The following is an 18,537-nucleotide window of genomic DNA, read 5'->3' on the forward strand; positions in this document are numbered from 1 at the left end:
TGTAAGTTCCTTAAAGACAGGCTTTTTCTGACTTTCTGTAGATCTAATATATAAAATACTACTTAGCATATACGAACAACTTATTTTTAATCATTTATCTAATTATTATATGATAATTTATGAAAGGGATTGTATTACACATTCTGTGTTGGAGGAGAACTGGGATCTAAAGTTTCATGAATATAAAGAATTTATATTGAGAATACTCCCTTTACTATCACCCCTATCCCTTATGCCTCTCTATTACTTCAAGAATTAAAACTAAAATTTTTTGTTTGGTATTTAATGATATTTACAACCTGATACATTCCTACCTTTTCTTTGTCTGTTTACTTTATTCCCAATTATTCATTCTGTCATCTACAGCCACTGGCCTACTTTCTATTCCACATGCAGAACACTGTCTCACAACTTCATTCATATTAGAATACTCTCTCTTCTCATCTCCCCTGCCCACTCCTCTAGTTTCCTTCAAAAGTCATCATCTTTAGAAGGTTTTTTTGTGACCTTATCTTCCTGAAGCTAATTTCTTTTTTCTAAAATAGGAGTTCTTCACTTTCAGGGGTGGAGCCAAGATGGCAGAGATGACACATTTCTCTTTGACCTTCTCTACAACTCTCACAATAATTATGAAATCCAGTCTTTGAATTAGCTCTGAACAAGCAGAACCCACAAATATTTTGAACACAACAAATTATCAGCAGAAGATAATTTTTGAAGATCACCAAAAAAGACCTGTTTCAATTGGAAATGGGAGGGAGGCAGCCAGCACAACCAGCTGAGTACAAATGCCAGTGCAGATGGTGCAGAGTCCTGGGACAATACAGTCTCAGTGTAGTGGTGCAGACTCCATGTGGCAGAGAATCTACAGAAGCAAACAGACCAGAAAAGGTCTGTTTGAATCTGAAACTAAAGGGAGGCAGCCTAACACAAATAGCTGACCACAAACACCAGTGCAGAAAACACAGAGTCTAGAGGCATTGCTGACTGCACCAACATTGCTGAGTCCACATGGCACATAAACTACAGGGAGAATCCACCGTAGTGTTGGTCACTCTGCCCTGGTTGCAAGCCAGTAAATCAACAGAGAAGTTATAAAACATCCAACACAAACACAAAAAGATCAATAGTGACCCCAAAACACCAGAATCTCACAGGACCTCCCCACACCCACCCAGCACAGGGAAGGAATCAGAACTGACCCAGCACATCTGCAGCCACTTGGAAAACTTCTCCTGCCCTAAAGGCAGACCCTAACTTTTAACTTAAAAAAAAAAAAAGAGTAAAAAAGTATAGAGGACTCTAATGACTGACAGCTTTTATGGTAAAAGGGAAGACTAGATTTCAAACCCCGAGGAGACTAAAGGTAGATTGTTTTCAGATACAGTCTCAAAAGGTGATATAATCTGGTTGCCATGACACAGAACTTCCTAGAAGAAATTTTAAAAGAATCTTAAGAGAGAGCTAGAAGAAAAATGGGGAAAGAAAATGAAAAATTCGCAAGAGGGTCTGGAAAACTCAACACAGAAACTATCTAAAGAAAATTCATTACAAAATAGACTTAGTGAAATGGGGAAAAACAGCATATAACTCATTAAAAGATAAATTTGATAAAATGGAAAAAGAAAGCAACTCCCAGAAAAACAGAATTTGTAAAACAAAAAAAGAAAATAACTCCTTAAAAACCAGAATTTGTGAAATGGAAAAAGAAAATAACTCACTAAAAAAACTGAACTTGTAAAATGAAAAAAAAAATCATAGAACAAAACACTCATTTAAAAATTCAATTGGACAAAGACAAAAAGAAGTTTAAAAAGGAAAGGAAGAAAATAACTCACTAAAATTCAGAATTGAACAAATGGAAATGAATAACTTAATGAGACAACAAGAATCAGTCCAGCAAAACCAAAATATGAAAAAAAAATTTAAAATATAAAATACCTAATTGGAACCTGGAAAACAGATCTATGAGGAAATCATCTAAGGATTATTGGGCTCCCTGAAATACATGATGAAAATTAGAGCATAGCCATTATCTTTCAAGAAATCATGAAAGAGAAATCCCTGGATATCATAGAAACAGAAAGTAAAATGAACATTTAAAGAATTCACTGAACACCTCCTGAAAGAGACCCTAAAATAAAAAACCTAAGGAATACTGTGGCTAAATTTAAGAACTATTGGACCAAGGGAAAATATTACAAGCAGCCAGAAAGAAAGAATTCAAATACTGAGGAGCCAAAATAAGGATTACTCAGGATCTAGCAGCTTCCATGTTAAAGGATCAAAGGGCCTAAAAAGAAAGAACTTGGAATGCAGCCAAGAATAAATTACCCTGCTAAACTGAGCATTTTCTTTCAGGGAAGAAGATGGACATTCAATGAAACTGGTAAATTCCATTTATTTTTGACAAAAAGACCAGGCCTAAACAAAAAACAAAAACAAAAACAAAAGCAAAAAAAAAAAAAAAAAAAAAGACTTCCAAATATAGAACTCAAGAGAAGCATAAAAAGGTAAAAAGGAAAAAAAAAAACAAAACAAACTCTTGAGAACTGCATTTCTGTTATGGGTATACATTGAGAGTACATGTATAATCTGATTTTATTGTTATAATACAAAAAAAGAAACTAGAGATGGAAAGCGGAAAACTGGAAATGAGTATGGCAGAAACTAGGCATGGACCCACATTTAACACCACATACTAAGATAAGATCAAAATGGGTCCAAGATTTAGGCATAAAGAACAAAATCATAAATAAATTGGAGGAACATGGAATGGTTTACCTCTTGGACTTGTGGAGGAGGAAGGAGTTTGTGTCCAAGGGAGAACTAGAGACCATTATTGATCACAAAATAGAAAAATTTGATTACACCAAATTAAAAAGTTTCTGCACAAACAAAACTAATGCAAATAAGATTAGAAGGGAAGTAACAAATTGAGAAAACATTTTTACAGTTAAAGGTTCTGATAAAGGCCTCATCTCCAAAATATACAGAGAATTGACTTTAATTTATAAGAAATCAAGCCATTCTCCAAATGATAAATGGTCAAAAGATTTGAACAATTTTCAGATGATGAAATTAAAACTATTTCCACTCATACAAAAGAATGTTCCAAATCACTATTGATCAGAGAAATGCAAATTAAGACAACTCTGAGATATCATTACACACCTGTCAGATTGGCTAAGATGACAGGAACAAATAATGATAAATGTTGGAGGGGCTGTGGGAAAACTGGGACACTGATGCATTGTTGGTGGAGTTGTGAAAGAATCCTACCATTCTGGAGAGCAATCTGGAATTATGCCCAAAAAGTTATCAAACTGTGCATACCCTTTGACCCTGCAGTGCTACTACTGGGCTTATATCCCAAGGAAATACTAAAGAAGGGAAAGGGACCTGTATGTGCCAAAATGTTTGTGGCAGCCCTTTTTTGTAGTGGCTAGAAACTGGATAATGTATGAATGTCCATCAATTGGAGAATGGTTATGTAAATTATGATATATGAATGTTATGGAATATTATTGTTCTGTAAGAAATGACCAACAGGAGGAATACAGAGAGGCTTGGAGAGACTTACATCAACTGATGCTGAGTAAAACGAGCAGAACTAAGGGATCATTATACACTTCAACAATGATACTGTATGAGGATGTATGCTGATGGAAGTGGATATCTTCAACATAGAGAAGAGCTAATCCAATTGCAATTGATCAATGATGGACAGAATCAGCTACATCCAGAAAAGGAACACTGGGAAATGAGTGTAAACTGTGAGCATTGTTTTTTTTTTTGTTTGTTTGTTTGTTTGTTTGTTTGTTTGTTTGTTTGTCTGTTTTGTTTTGTTTTGTTTCTCTTCCCAGATTATTTTTACCTTGCCAATACAATCCTTCCTTTGCAACAATAACAACAACAATATTTGGTTCTGCACATATATATTGTACCTCGGATATACTATAAGATATTTAATATGTATGGGAATGCCTGCCATCTAGGGGAGGGGGTGGAGGGAAGGAGGGGAAAAATTTGGAACAGAAGGAAGTACAAGGGATAATGTTGTAAAAAAAATTTACCTACGTATATGTACTGTCAAAGAAAATGTTATAATTATAAAAATTAATAAAAAAACAAAAAAACAAAAAACAAAAAAACAAGAATGTGAGCTCCCTGGGTGAAGAGAGTATTTTTGCCTTTATTTGTATCCCTAGACTTTAGTACATTATTTGATATGTAGTAAGCACTTAATAAAGGCTTATTGACTGAACTGCTACAAAATTGTTTTTCATTTGGATTTGTTTCTTTTTCTCTTCTTTTTCTTTCTTTTTCTTTCTTTTTTTCTTTTTTTTTTAGAGAGAGAATTGTACAAAAGCTACTAAGACCATCACAATAATACCTTTATGATCTTCAACATAAATACAGATTACCAGGTAGAAAAGCAGTGAGAGAAGAAAAGAATTGGTAATTTCCTATATCCTAACTTCTGCTGAATTAGTAGGCTAACAGAGGGTAAGGAGACTTCAAATGCTGAATGCTGGTATAATCTTTCCCTGGAATATTCTCTTTTCTAATCTAAACTTTCTTATTTTCTTCAGATATACTAGATTTGAAATAGAAACAAAGTCCTTCATCATTTGGTTACCCTCTTCTGCATGTTCTCTATTTTGCTGATTTCATTCATAAAATCTGTTATTGGGGGACATAGATAGGATGACAGAAAGTAGACAGGTCTTTATCTGAGCTCTTCCTGCTATCCCTCAGATCAACAGTAGATCAAAGCTCTGATCTTTTTTTGAAGTGACATAACTCATACATATTTGGATTGTAACAAATTTCCAACAAAAGATTATTTTGGAAGAACTTCAAAAATGTTCTTTTTCAATCAGTCCCAGGGGAGGCACTGAGCACAGGTGCAGCACAGGGACCCAGGGCAGTGTGTTGTCCTAGACTGGGGAATCTACTGGGAGATTTTTAACCAAAATACAGTAGCATTGACTAATCTGTTTTAGTTCAAAAGCCAGTGGATCAGCAGGTTCGCTATGAGATATCTAAAGCAAATACAAAAGGCAAATATTGAGCCTCTGAATCCCAGGATAATATGGGCTTGACCATGCTCAAACAGGAGAGGAAGTCAGCAGCACTGGCCCCAGGGCAGCATAAAGCTATGGTCACATGTAGAGAAAGCTTAAGACAATCTTCCCTTTGCCCTAAGAGCAGACCTCAACATTTAAAAAATGAGAAAAAAAATAAAAAGAACTCTGACTACAGATAGCTTTCATGGAGATAAAGAACAACTAACTTCAAAATCTAAGGACACTAAAGGCAAATTATGTCCAGATGAAGCCCCACAGGTTAATGAGTTGCTATCCATCCACAAGGCTCTATTGGAAGAATTCAAAAAGGATCTCAAAAGATAGTTATTAGAAAAATAGGGAAAGGAAATGAAAACTTGCAGGAGAGTTTGGAAAAGGAAACTGAAATTTTCTGAAGAAAACTCCTTACAAAATGGATTTAGTGAAATGGAAAAAAAATAACTCCTTACAAAATAGATTTGAAAAAGAAATTAACTAATTGAAAAACAGAAATGAAAAAAAAGAAACTTATTACAAAGTTCAATTGGCCAAATGCAAAAGGAGATAAAAAATCTAACTGAAAAAATGATTCACTAAAAATTAGAATTGAAAAAAATGGAAGTGAATAACTCAACAAGACTTTAACAATCAGTCAAATAAAGCCAAACAAAAATGAAAACAATAGAAGAAACTGTAAAATACCTCATTGAAAAACAACTGACCTAGTAAATAGATCCAGGAGAGACAATCTAAGAATTATTGCACTTCTTGAAAACAATGATGAAAAAAAGAGCCCAGATATAATCTTTCAGGAAATGATCAAAGAAACCTGATGTCCTAGAATAAGAAAGTAAAATATCTATTGAAAGAACTCACCCATTACCTCCTGTAAGAGATCCCAAAATGAAAACTCCAAGGAATATCATAGCTAAATTTCAAAATTATCAAATCAAGGAGAAAATATTGCAAGTAGCAACAAAGAAAAAAAAATTAAATGTTGAAGAGCCACAATTAAGATTAACCAGGAGCTAGCAGCTTCTAATTTAAAAGGACTGAAATCCAAGGAATTTGATATAATAAAAGGCAAAAGAACTTGGATTTCAGCCAAAATTTAATTATTCAGCAAAATTAAGCTTTATTTTTTTTCAGGGGAAAAGATGGACATTCAGTGACATAGATGAATTTCATTTATTTCAGAGTTGAACAGAAAATTAGATTTTCAAATACTGAACACAAGAGATGAATAAAAAGGTAAAAGGAAAGGGGGAAAAACTTTTTCCCTTTTTTCTCTTTTTTTATTTTATTAAATTTTATAATTATATATTTTGACAGTACATATGCATGGGTAATTTTTTACAATATTATCTCTTGTAATCACTTCTGTTCCTAATTTTCCCCTTCTTCCCTCCATCCCCTCCCCTGGATGACAAGCTGTCCCACACATGTTAAATGTGTGATAGTATATCCTAGATACAATATATATGTGCACAACCAAATTTCTTGTTGCACAGGAAGAATTGGATTCAGAAGGTAAAAATAACCTGGGAAGAAAAACAAAAATGCAAACAGTTTACACTCATTTCCCATTGTTCCTTCTCTGGGTGTAGCTGATTCTGTCCATCAATTGGAACTGAATTAGATATTCTCTATGTTGAAGATATCCACTAATATCAGAATACATCTTCATTCTCTATCATTGTTGAAGTGTATAATGATCTCCTGGTTCTGCTCATTTCACTCAGCATCAGTCCATGTAAATCTCTCCAAACCTCTCTGTATTCATCCTGCTGATCATTTCTTGCAGAACAATAATATTCCATAGCATTTATATACCATAATTTAGCCAACCATTCTCCAAGTGATGGACATTCATACATTTTCCAGTTTCTAGCCACTACAAAAAGGGCTGCCACAAACATTTTGGGACATACAGGTCCCTTTCCCTTCTTTAGTATTTCCTTGGGATATAAGCCGAGTACTAGCACTGCTGAATATACTGCTGGGTATGCACAGTTTGATAACATTTTGGGCATAATTCCAGATTGCTCTCCAGAATGGTTGGATTCTTTCACAACTCCACCAACAATGCATCAGTGTCCCAGTTTTCCCACAGCCTCTCCAACATTCAACGTTATCTTTTCCTGTCCTCCTAGCCAATCTGAGAGATATGTAGTGGTATCTTAATTTGCATTTCTCTGATCAATAGTGATTTGGAACATATGAGTGGAAATAGTTTCAATTTCATCATCTGAAAATTGTCTGTTCATATCCTTTGACCATTTGTCAATTGGAGAATGGCTTGATTTCTGATAAATCAGAGTCAATTCTCTACATATTGTGGAAATGAGGCCTTTAACAGAACCTTTAATTGTAAAACTATTTTCCCAGTTTGATACTTCCCTTCTAATTTTGTTTGCATTAGTTTTGTTTGTATGAAAGCTTTTCAACTTGATGTAATTAAAATTTTCTATTTTGTGATCAATAATGATCTTTAGTTCTCCTTTGGTTACAAATTCCTTCCTCCTCCACAAGTCTGAGAAGTAAACTATCCTTTGTTCCTCTAATCTATTTATATTCTCTTTCTTTATGCTTAAATCATGGACCCATTTTGATCTTATCTTGGTATATGGTGTTAAGTGTGGGGCCATATCTAATTTCTGCCATACTAATTACCAGTTTTCTCAGCAGTTTTTGTCAAATAATGAATTCTTATCCCAAAATTTGGGATCTTTAGGTTTGTCAAACACTAAATTGCTATAGTTATTCACTATTTTGTCCTGTGAACCTAACCTATTTCACTAGTCTATTTCTTAGCCAATACCAAATGATTTTCGTGACTGCTGCTTTATAATATAGCTTTAGATCAGGCACAGCTAGATAACCTTCATTTGATTTTTCTTTCATTAATTCCCTTGAGATTATTGACCTTTTGTTCTTCCATATGAATTTTGTTGTTTTTTTTTTTCTAGGTTATTGAAATAGTTTTTTGGGAGTCTGATGGTATAGCACTAAATAAATAGATTAGTTTAGGGAGTATTGTCATCTATATTATATTTGCTCTGCCTATCCAAGAGCACTGAATGTCTTTCCAATTATTTAAATCTTACTTTATTTTTGTGGCAAGTGTTTTGTAATTTTGCTCATATAATTCCTGACTTTCCTTTGGTAGATTGATTCCCAAATATTTTATACGCTTGACAGTTGTTTTGAATGGAATTTCTCTTTGTATCTCTTGCTGTTGGATTGTGTTGGTGATGTATAAAAATGCTGAGGATTTATGTGGATTTATTTTGTATGCTGCAACTTTGCTAAAATTATGAATTATTTCTAATAACTTTTTATTGGAATCTCTGGGGTTGTCTACCATCATATCATCTGCAAAGAGTGATAGTTTGATTTCCTCATTACCTACTCTAATTCCTTTAATCTCTTTCTTGACTCTTATTGCTGAGGCCAGCATTTCTAATACAATATTGAATAGTAATAGTGATAGTGGGAAACCTTGTTTCATTCCTGATCTTACTGGGAAAGGTTCCAGTTTATCCCCATTACATATGATACTTACTGGCGGTTTTAAATATATGCTTCTCACTATTTTAAGGAATAGTCCATTTATTCCTATACTCTCAAGCGTTTTTAGTAGGAATGGATGTTGGATTTTACCAAATGCTTTTCTCCATCTAATGAGATAATCATATGTTTTTTTGTTAATTTGATTATTAATATGGTCAATTATACTAATAGTTTTCCTAATATTAAACCAGCCCTGCATTCCTGGTATATATCCTACTTGATCACGGTGTATTATACTGGGGATGATTTTCTGTAGTCTTTTTGCTAATATCTTATTTAAAATTTTAGCATCAATATTCATTAAGGAGATTGGTCTATAGTTTTCTTTCTCTGTTTTCATCCCACGTGGTTTAGATATCAGTACAATGTCTGTGTCTTAAAAGGAATTTGGTAGGACTCCTTCATTCCCTATTTTTTCAAATAGTTTATATAGCATTGGGGCTAATTGTTCTTTAAATATTTTGTAGAATTCACATGTAAATCCATATGGTCTTGGGGATTTTTTCTTAGGTTGTTGATTAATAGCTTGTTCTATTTCTTTTTCTGAAATGGGACTATTTAAGCAATTTACTTCCTCCTCTGTTAATCTGGGAAGCCATTATTATTTTTCTCATTATAATTTTCTTATTTTCATTTTTTACACTGGTATTTGGTAGAATTTGTCCCAGGAAAAGTCATGAACCTGTCATTACTTTTTTTTTTTTTTTTTTTTTTTTTAGAATTAATGTTCTATGAATTATGTAAAATTTGATAAATGAGCATTATTTTGAATTATCATTATTCTCATTTTACAGGTGAAGAAAGTAATGTTTGTATATGGTTATTCAAAATTAGTCAAGCTATACTTTTCCTCTTTAAAGTAAGTATTACATTTATCTATCTATATACATATATACATACATAGGGTAAAATTAATTTGATAGTATGTATAGTTATTCTCTGTCCTATTTATAATATAACATAATGTAATATGATATAACATGATAGGATATGATGGGGTATAATGTATTTGACTTGATTTTTATTAAAGGATGATACTTTCTCATGATTAAAAAAAGGATCCTAGACAATCAACTAAAAACTACTAGAAACAATTCATAACAAAGGAGCAAGATACAAAAATAATTCCATATAAATCAATAGCATTTTTATATATTACCAACCAAGTCCAGCAGCAAGAGATATAAAGAGAAATTCCATTTAAAATAAATTTAGATAATAAAAAATATTTGGGAGTCTATCTCTTAATTAATTAATTACGAATTAAGTGAGATCAAATCAATTGGAAAAATACCAAATGTTCATGGTAAGCAGAGCTGATATAGTAAAATGACAAGACTAACTCAATTAATCTACCTATTCAATGACATGCCAATCAAATTCCCCCAAAAAATATTTTACAGAGTTTGAAAAAAATAACAAAATTCATCTCGAAGAACAAAAGGTCAAGAATTTCAAGGGGATTAATGAAAAATAAATACAAATGAAGGAAGCCTAGGTGTACCAAATCTAAAACTATATTATAATACAGCAATCATCAAAACCATTTGATACTGGCTAAGAAATAGAGTACTTGATCAGTGGAACAGGTTACATTCAAAAGACAAAGTAGTCAATGGCTATAATAATCTAGTGTTTGATAAAACCAAAGACCCCAGTTTCTGGGATAAGAACTCACTACTTGACAAAAATCGCTGGGAAAATTTTAAATTAGTGTAGCAGAAACTAGTCATTGCCCCATGCCTAATACCATACAGCAAGACAAGGTCAAAATGTATTAATAAAGAGTGATATTACAAGTAATTTAGAAGAACAAAGAATAGGCTAATTCTCAGATCTGTGGAAAAGGAAGAAATTTAAACCAAAGAAGAACTGGAGAGCATTATGGAAAACAAAATGGATTATTTTGATTAAATTAAGTTAAAAAGTTTTTGTACAAAAAAAAAGCAATGTAGACAAGATTAGAAGGGAAACAATAAACTGTGGAAAATTTTACAGTCAAGGGTTTTGATAAAAGCCTAATTTCTAAAATTTACTCAAATATATAAGTTTTCAAGCCATTCTCCAGTTGACAAATGGTAAAAGGATATGGACACATAAATTTCATATAAAGAAGTTTAAATCATTTCAAGTCATATGAAAAGTTGTTCTAAATTATTATTGATTAAAGAAATGCAAATTAAGACAACTCTGAGGTATCACTAGACAGCTCTTACATTGGTTAAAATAACAAGCAAAGATAATGACAAATTTTGGATGGAATGTGGGAAAACTGGTACACTAATTCATTTTTGGTAGTATTGTGAAGTGATTCAACCATTCTGGAAAGCAATTGGGGTCAGTTCGAATGGTTATGAAGACAGGCACCTGCAACCAGAGAGAGGACTGTGGGGATTGAGTATGGATCACAATAGTATTTTCACTCTTTTTGTTGTTTGCTTTCTTTTTTTCTCTTTTTTTCCCATTTTGATCTATTTTTTTTTTTGTCCAGCATGATAACTGTGAAAATGTGTAGAGAAGAATTGCACACGTTTAACATATATTTAATTACTTGCCATATAGTATCCAAACTCCTGTAGAGAAAATAAAATTACCTTGAATGAGACAAATCTACAAAGGATCTGCAAATCAAAGTTGTTCATTGTATTGTAATAATTAAAGAATAAGTGATTTGTCCAAGGTTGCATAGCTACACTTTATGTATCAGAAGAAAAACTTGAACATGAGTTTTCCTGGCTTCAAGGTTAACTCTTATTCCACTCTGTCATCCTTCCTATCACAATGATATCACACGAAAAATAATCATAACAAAATTACTATTAAAACATTAATATGAATAGTTGATGTGAGATAAAACTCTTAACAAAGCTCATTAACAAAGATGATGAGTCCAAAATGAAATTACATAACCAAAGAGAAACACTATGGCATTTTTTCATCAGCATGAGGATATACAACATAAAACAAACTCATCTCAAATGTTGAGGCTTCCTAGTAGGAGTCAAGCAAGGGAAATGGAATAAAGATGGCTGGTCAGGTATTTAAGTATCTAAGCTTGAAAACAATATGATCTCATACAAGGAGAAAATCTCCTAGAATATTAATTAACAAAAGGAAAAAAAGGGATCTAAGGAGAATAAGCATTTACATAGTACCTACTAAATACCTTGAATTATGTTAAGCACTTTAACTACAGAATCTTATTTGATGCCTACTAGCCATGGCAAGTAGGTGTTATTATTATTCCCATTTTAAAGTTGAGGTTACTGAGGCAAACAGAAATTAATTAATTTACCCAGACACACATGCCTAGTAAGCCTCTGAGTTGGAATTTAAATTCAGATCTTTCTAGGCCCATAATTCTATCTATTGAGCCTTCTAGCTTCCTCAAAAGAAAAATAGGCACATAATAATAACATCCTGTTAAATTCTGTATAATTTTGTAAAGTGGGAAAATTACTTTAACATAGATTAGGTAGGGAATTCTGGGGACAAAGCCAAGATGTTAGAGTAAAGGAAAATACCTCATTCATACTCTCGTAACATTTCCCTCTATGTGAGTTTAAAAATAACATTTTCAGATTGAATTCTGAGGCAAAGCTAAAAATAAAAGTCAAAGTGAGACATTGCCTTAAGAGGATGGAAGGAGAGAGGTATGTGACCCTGAAATAAAGACCCTGTAGTAGCAATATCAACAATGGGACAAGTAGTTTCAGTAGCTCATTATACAGAAAAGGTAATGGAATTAGAAAGTTATCTGGAACAGAGCTCTATGCTAGCAGTAGGCTCAAAAAATGGTAGTTTGGAAATTCCATTGCCTATATATATTTCAGAGTAACAGTTCCAGGATAAAAGAGAGCAGTTGATGATCAGGCCTATCCATCTGGAAAATACCAAAAACTTCAAACAAGAAAACTAATTCAGAAAACAGCCATGTGAAAAAGCCTAAAACTTAGGACAGTGACGCCACAAAAAGAATAATGTGAAAAATCTCAAAAAACATCAGCTAACCTGGAAAACAGATAAAGGAGAAATCATTTAAGAATCATTGAACAAACTAACAAAAGTTATTGTCAAAGAAAAGCCTATCATATTTCAAAATGCCCTGATATCCTAAAAGCAGAGAATAAAGTGCAAATGGAAAGAGGCCATTTATTACCTTCTGAAACAGGTCACAAAATTAAAATTCCCAGAAATATTACAAATTCCACTATTCCAGATCAAAGACAAAATGCTTCAAAAGACTAGAAAGACTAAGTTCAAATACTATTGAGTGATGGTCAGGATCACACAATATTTAACAGCTATTAAAGAAATATGATTTGACACATGCAAAAATTGTTTGTGGAAGCCCTTTTTGTAGTGACAAGAAACTGGAAACTGAGTAGTAGATTCACCAGTTGGAAAATGGATGAATAAGTTATTGTATATGAATGTTATGGAATATCATTGTTCTACAAGAAATGATCAGCAGGATGACTTCAGAGAGGCCTAGAGAGACTTAGAGGAACTGATACTAAGTGAAATGAACATAACCAAAAGATCATAATACATGGCAACAACAAGATTATATGATGATCAGTTCTGATAGACAGAACTCTCTTCAACACTGAGATAATTGGGGTCAATTCCAATGGTCTTGTGTTGAAAAGAGCCATTTGCACTCAGAAAGAGAAGTATGAAAATTGAGTGTGGATCACAGCATAATATTTCACTCTTTTTGTTCTTGTTTGCTTACATTTTATTTTCTTAATCATTTTTCCTTTTTTTTTCTTGTGCAGCATGACATTTGTCAAAATATGTACAGAAGAATTACACATGTTTATCATATATTGGATTATTTGCCATGTAGGGGAGGGGATGGAAGAAAGGTAGGAAAAAATTAGAACAAAAGTTTTTGTAAGGGTGAATGTTGTGAATTGCCCATGTATACATTTTGAAAATAAAAAGCTATAATTAAAAAGTAAAGAAATAGGGTCTGAAATATGATATTTCAGAAGACAAAGGAACTGAGATGACAATCAAGAACCACAAACCCAGTAAACCTAAGTGTATTACTTTAGAAGAAAAAAATATCATATGAAATAGAGGACTTTGCAAGTATTCCTGCTGGAATCCAGAGAGGAAGAGAAAATAAAACTGTCTAATATATAATGTGAAGGAGGTATAAAAAGTAAATGTGAAATCTTTAAAAATGAGTTTCTTAAAGAAAAAATCATAGAAATAATAAACAATGATCTAAAGATAATGGCAACAGTGAAACAACATACCATGTCATATATATTTCACAAAGAAGAAAAAAAAAAAGAAAATCCTTAATAAAAATGGAGATCCTAAAATATCAAAGGAAATATTAATTAAATAAACAAAATAAAGCATTGAATTAATTAAATGAAGTGAAGAGATAGTTTTAGGGAGGAAATCACAATAAAATCAACTATTGGCTAATTTGATTTAAAACAAGGGAAAAAACAAAAAGAAAAAAAATATTTGTAGATATGATCCTGTATTAAAAGCAACTAAAAAGTTTAAACATGGAACAATTTTACCAAAATTTCAAGTTAAAAAAATAAATCCACAGAAATCATCTCAATACTATAAAATAAAATTTAGAATCTTTGTGCAAATTTATAAAATTTTTCATAACTACTTTGCTATATAAAATTTCTATAAATAAACAACAAATCCAGTAGAAAAATATATTAAAAATATATCCTCTTTAAAAGAACTCAAGACAGTATAAAACACTTGGAAATGGATATATTGAATGAAATCCAGGGATTACATAAACACAACAAGAAAACATTTTACCCAAGACAAATCTTCACATTTGCAGAATCTATTCCTTATTTTGTGCTCAATCCACATTTTTAAAAATGGCAATCTCCCCCAATTGCCACAGACAAACACTTACACACACGTACTTATATACACATATATTAATATACATGGGGAGAGAGAGAGAGAGAGAGAGAGAGAGAGAGAGCTAGAATCAGAGAAAGAGTTAGAAAAGGTAATAGAAAAATTCATCTAGAAGAATAAAAAGTCAAGCATACTAAGGAACCGATCTTTTTTAAAGTAAAAGAAGGTGCCCTAGCAATACAAACTTTCAAACTATTTTACAAAATGGTAATCATCAAAACAATCTGGTATTAAATAAGAAAGATAGTGATGGGTCAGTGGAATAGTTTAGGTTTGCAACATACAATAGCAAATGATAATAGTAATTTAATGTTTAATAAATATCAAAATGTTTAAGTTTTAGAGGCAACAGCTTACCCCAGGAAAATGAAAAAAAAAGTTTGAAAAACTAGAAAGTAGTCTGGAAGAAATAAGATGTACATGAACATCTCAAACTTTATACCAAGACAAGATCAAGATGAATAAATGATTAAGACATAAAAACTGATATTTGTGGAATTTTTTCAACTTCATATTCAGAAAAAAGGAATAGTTTATGACAAAAGAAGAGTTAAAGAGGATAACAATGAATAAAATGAATAATTTTATTTCTTGAAATTATTTTTTACATAAGCAAAACTAATGTATTCAAAATTAGAAATAATCCAGGGAATTGGGGGTGCAAAGAGGAATTATAACAAGTTTCTCTGAAAAAGGTGCCTTATTTTTAAATATATAAAGAATTGAGACAAATTTACCAATATAAGTCATTCTTCAATTGACAACTGATCAAAATAATTTTTTAAATGAAAAAAAATCAAATCTGTTATACTCATATAAAATGATCTAAATAATTTTTGCTCAAAAGAATGCACATTAAAACTTCTTGGAGGTATCATTTCACAACTTTTAGATCAGATGATTTCATAGAAAAATAAAACAACACATGCTGGGGGAGATATAGAACAATTGGGACATTAATGCAGTGTTGCTGAAATTGTGAAGTGATCCAGTCATTCTGGAGAATAATTTAGAACTAAGCCTTAAAAGACCATAAAAATCTGCACCGTTTTTGACCTAGCAAGGTCACTACTAGGTCTATGTCCCAAAGACATTTTTATTATAACACAAATGTTCTATATGTACAAAAATATGTATAGCACTTTCCATAGCAGCAAGAATTTGAAATTGGAAATTCCATCAATTGGGGAATGTTGAACAAGTTGTGGTATATGATTGTGATGGAATAGTTTTACTCTATATAAATTTTTGCAAATCAAAGTGAGAAAAGCCAGATTATTATTGTGTAAAATAACAGCAACATTGTATATTGATTAATTGTTATTGACTTAGGTATTCTCAGCAATACAATGATCCAAAACAATTTCAGAGGACTTATGAAGAGAACTGAAATCCTTCAGAGAAAGAACTGATAGAGAATAAATGCAGACCAGAGTATGGTTTGTTTTTGTTCTTTGTTGGGGAGAAGGGAAAATGTGTGTTCTTTTTTTTTTTTTCATGACCAATAAGGGGATTTGTTTTGAATGACTGCACATATATTAATCTATGTCAAAGTGCTTGCCTTCTCATGGAGGAATTCAGAAAAATGGGAGAGGGAATTTGTCATTTAAATTAATTTTTAAAATTAATGCTTACATTTTTTTACATGTAATTGGGGGGTACTTTTCTTTAGAAAATTAAAAAAGATTAATGTCCACCAGAAATTGATGGGATAGGGTAAGGAGGTATTAAGGTATAAGAAAAAAGTTAGTTTGGGAGAAGAATTAGATACAAAGAAAATAAACTTCAGTCATAGAAATTGAAAATGATAAGGTGTCTTAAAGATTTAGGCAGGGTAGAGAAAGTGCAACAAAAGAACAGGATTAAAACTCTATAATTACAAGTAAACATTATTAACCCCAATTATTTTCTTCAACCATCTTCTTTTGCCTTGTTAACAGAAAAAAACCAAGTGCTTAGTACACAGAAATGAAACATTATAGTAATATATCATATAAGAAAATGCAGAGACTTCCGGCCAAGATGGCGGCGTGGAGGCAGACAGCTGCTTGAGCTCCTCGTTTTCTCTCAGAACTTACTTCATGACAAGCCTCTGACTTAATGCTTGACCCAGAAAGAAATCCACAAATTATCACCAAGAGAAGACATCCTTGAAAGTCGCCAGAAAAGGTCTGTGTTTGCTCGGGGGAGGGTCAATCAGACTGGGCGCAGACTGAGGGCAGACAGCCAGAGCAAGACAGGCAGCTCACACAGCTCAGACCGGAGGGGGAGGGGTACGATCTCTGCCGTTTCTGCGAAAGGGCTTTTGCCCCAGTGTGGATACTCCGTCTTGGCAGCAAGCCAGGAGCGGTGGAGAGGGTGTAAACCCGGAGGTGAAGATTAAAACCCCAGAAAGCCAGCGTCTCTCAGAGCCGGCCACCCCCAACCCCCACCTGGACTGACTCGGTGCGTTCTCAGAGCCTCAGAGCGCAGACTCAGTACAGTCATTGCTGTTCTGTTAGTGGCTCTCTGCTGCCCTACCCCCAGTCTGTAGAGGAAGCCCATTAATACCATCCAGCCCTATCCCCCGCAATACAGACCAATTGTTTCTCTTGTCAGTTTGTTTTCTTTGATTCCTACTCTGACAAAATGAACAAAAAATTCAAAAGGGCTCTAACCATTGACAGCTTCTGTGTGGAGAGGGAGCAGACTTCAAATGCTGAGGAGACTAGGAACAGAATGTCCCCAGATGTATCCCCTGGGAGGGATATAAGCTGCTCCTCAATACAAAAGAACCTCATAGAGGAAATCAAAAAGGCTCTCACAAGAGAGCTGGAAGAGAAATGGGAAAAGGAAAGGGAAGCTTGGCAAGAGAGCCTGGAGAAGTCATCCCATGCATTCAAAGACAGAATGGATAAAGAAATCAAATCATTGAGAAACAAGATTAGTGAGCTGGAAAAGGTAAACAACTCCAAGGAAAACAGGATTAGTGAGCTGGAAAAGATAAACAACTCCAAGGAAAACAGGATTAGAGAGCTGGAAAAAGAAATCAGCTCTCTAAAAAATAAAATGGATAAAATGGAAAAAAATTCAATAGAAGATAAAAACTCAATTGGACAATTACAAAGAGATATAAAAAAAGTGAGTGAAGAAAATACATCATTGAAAATTAGACTGGAACAAGTAGAAATGAATGACTCAAGGAGAAACCAAGAGGGAGTCAAGCAAAACCAGAGAAATGAAACAATTGAAAAGACTGTCAAGTACCTTACCAGAAAGACAACAGACCTGGAAAACAGATCCAGGAGAGACAATTTGAGAATAATCGGACTCCCTGAAAAATGGGAGGAAAAAAAGAGCTTGGACACCATTTTCGAGGAAATTATCAAAGAGAACTGCCCAGACGTTTTGGAAACAGAGGGTAAAATAGACATTGAGAAAATTCATCGATCACCTACTGAAAGGGACCCTAAAATCAAAACGCCAAGAAATATAGTGGCCAAGTTCAAGAACCATCAGACAAAGGAAAAGATATTGGAAGCTGCTAGAAAAAAACAATTCAGATATGGAGGATCCACAATAAGGATAACACAGGATCTAGCAGCATCCACATTAAAAGAACGCAGGGCCTGGAACATGATATTCCGAAAGGCTAAGGAACTTGGTATGCAGCCAAGAATAACTTACCCAGCAAGAATGAGCATCGTTTTCCAGGGAAGAAGATGGACATTTAACGAAATAAATGAATTCCATCTATTTTTGATGAAAAAACCAGACCTACATAAGAGGTTTGATCTTCAAATACAGAACTCAAGAGACTTCTAAAAAAGGTAAAAAGAAATCTTGAGAACTATACTTCTGTCAAAAAAATACGTAAAGAACATATGTACAATTTGTCTTAGAAACTAGAGGTGGAAAGGAGATTATATCATAAAAAAGTGTAAAGTGGTGGTACTACATCTCATGAAGAGGCAAAGGTAACCTATTATAT

This window comes from Sminthopsis crassicaudata, chromosome 5 (assembly GCF_048593235.1).
Source record: "Sminthopsis crassicaudata isolate SCR6 chromosome 5, ASM4859323v1, whole genome shotgun sequence".
Classification (NCBI taxonomy): domain Eukaryota; kingdom Metazoa; phylum Chordata; class Mammalia; order Dasyuromorphia; family Dasyuridae; genus Sminthopsis; species Sminthopsis crassicaudata.